Source organism: Bombus flavifrons, unplaced genomic scaffold, assembly GCF_040668555.2.
Source record: "Bombus flavifrons isolate JBK064 unplaced genomic scaffold, iyBomFlav1_principal scaffold0049, whole genome shotgun sequence".
Classification (NCBI taxonomy): domain Eukaryota; kingdom Metazoa; phylum Arthropoda; class Insecta; order Hymenoptera; family Apidae; genus Bombus; species Bombus flavifrons.
In genome coordinates this window covers 149,070-151,593 of record NW_027184794.1, presented here as the reverse complement: position 1 = coordinate 151,593, position 2,524 = coordinate 149,070, and the positions used below count along the sequence as shown (strand labels likewise).

General features: G+C 31.8%; 1 long non-coding RNA gene across 1 annotated transcript; it reads left to right on the top strand.

Moving 5' to 3' along the window:
• Positions 1-856: 856 nt before the first annotated feature.
• Positions 857-1,449, top strand: LOC138189454 (uncharacterized). Its single transcript, XR_011176047.1, has 2 exons — positions 857-1,083; positions 1,385-1,449. It is a non-coding gene; the product is annotated as an uncharacterized LOC138189454 (long non-coding RNA).
• The last annotated feature ends 1,075 nt before the right edge of the window (positions 1,450-2,524 follow it).

Sequence of the window (2,524 nt, the reverse complement as noted above, 5' to 3'; positions counted from 1 at the left end):
TCTATAAGCAGAAAGGTTTGTAATAAAAATTCAAAGAATAATTCTAAATCTACCGAAAATATTCCTAAACGTTCCGTACAAATAAATAATAATTTAATTATAATAAGCACTTCCAGTGAAACTATTCATCCTGAAAAGCTAGAGAAAAATCAACGTGTTGCGAATAAAGTAAATAAAGAAGAATGGATAACTAAGGAAAAGGATTCTAAACATTTTCAAGCCGAAAGAACGCAAGTTCAACGTGTTCAAGGAAATAAAAAGGGAGAAAATAGGGAATCACCAGTCAAGGATATATATAAAAATTCGAATAAGTACGCTAGCCATTGGATTATAATTGGATTAAAAATACTTCATTGGTTGTTACATCTAGCATTTGACGTAGATAACATGAGTGCTAATCTTATGATTCCTCTTGGAAAATATAGATGGTATCACACTATACTATATCTAAAATATATTTGGGTTAATATAGCTACGGCATTTTCAAAAATTTGTATTTTAAATGCTATTGGCAAGCAATTGGATAATTGGATCGGTGTCAGTAAACTTGCGTGTTGGCGCAGAATAAAAACTAAAATGAAGAAAAGGAAGTGTGACACTGTTCGTCGAATAATACAGATAGTGGAAACCTAAAAAGGAAAAAGAAAATTATTAAGTGTGCTCCGATTATTGTTTGAATATAAAATGTGTTAATTCAATGAATAATTAAAATAGTGAAAGTGAAATTTACCTTGTGAACAAGTAATCATCATACAAGAAAATGTATGTGCAAATATAGGTTATGGATCCCTGTTTGCGGAATACAATGTACGACAGCCAGCTGAAATAAATGAATGAATTAACTTCAAGTGTTTCAATGCAAAATACAATATTACTAAATGTTATAACAATATTGTGATCAAATCAGAAGGAAGAGTGACACTGTTCGTCGAATAATACAGATAGTGGAAACCTAAAAAGGAAAAAGAAAATTATTAAGTGTGCTCCGATTATTGTTTGAATATAAAATGTGTTAATTCAATGAATAATTAAAATAGTGAAAGTGAAAGTTACCTTGTGAACAAGTAATCAACATGCAAGAAGGTGTACGTGCAAATATAGGTTGTGAATCCTTGTTTGTGGAACGTAATGTATTGCAGATACCTAAAATAAGTGAATAAATTAGTTTCAATTGTTTCAGTGCAAAATACAAGGTTACTAAATGTCATAATTATATTGTGGTTAAAACAGAAGCAAGTGTGACTCTGTTCGTTGAATAATACAGATAGAGGAAACCTAAAAGAAAAGGGAAGATTATTATGTGTATAAAACGTGTTAATTCCATGAATAATTAAAAGAGTGGAAGTGAAAATTACCTTGCGAACAAGTAATCACTATACAAAAGGTTTACGTGCAAAATAGGTCATGGATCCCTGTTTGCGGAACACCATGTACGACAGCCAGCTGAAAGTAAATAAATGGATTAACTTCGATCGCCTTGATGCAAGATACAACACTACTAAACGTCATAGCAAGACTGTGAAAGCGTGACACTGTACGTCGAATAACACAGATAACAGGTAACCTGAAAAAAAAAAAAGGGGGAGAAGGATTACTACAAGTGCTCCAATTATTGTTTGAATATGAAACGTGATAGTTCAACGAATATTTAAAACAGTGAAGGTGCAACTTACCTCATGAACAATCAAACACCATACAAAGAAGTGCACAAGCATGAATTTCACAAATTAGTAAGAAGAAATGAAATAGTTGATAAGTATAGAAAGTGGTTAGGAAGATAATTAATACAGATAGTGAAAACCTAAAAGGGAAAAAGAAAACTATTAAGTGTGCTCCGATTATTGTCTGAATATAAAATGTGTTAATTCAATGAATAACTAAAATAGTGAAAGTGAAAGTCACCTTGCGAACAAGTAATCGCTATACAAAAGATTTACGTGCAAAATAGGCCATGGATCCCTGTTTGCGGAACACCATGTACGACAGCCAGCTGAAAGTAAATAAATGGATTAACTTCGATCGCCTTAATACAAGAGGCAACACTACTAAACGTCATAGCAAGACTATGAAAGCGTGACACTGTTCGTCGAATGGCACAGATAACAGGTAACCTGAAAAAAAAAAAAGGGGGAAAGATTACTACAAGTGCTCCAATTATTGTTTGAATATGAAAAGTAATAGTTCAACGAATATTTAAAACAGTGAAGGTGCAACTTACCTCATGAACAATCAAACACCATACAAGAAGCGCACAAGCATGAATTTCACAAATTAATAAGAAGAAATGAAATAGTTGATAAGTATAGAAAGTGGTTAGGAAGATAATTAAGATAGATTAATTGGAAGCTAGTAATAGATAGAACCAGAGTAAAGGATAGTATATTGTATTAACTATTATATCTAACATGTAGAAGCATATTTTGTAATACACAATAGCGGTCGCTCACACAATATATCATACACATATTGAATTAATAAATTAAACAGTACCTTTATGATCGCAGACATAGGATGATTGAAGGCA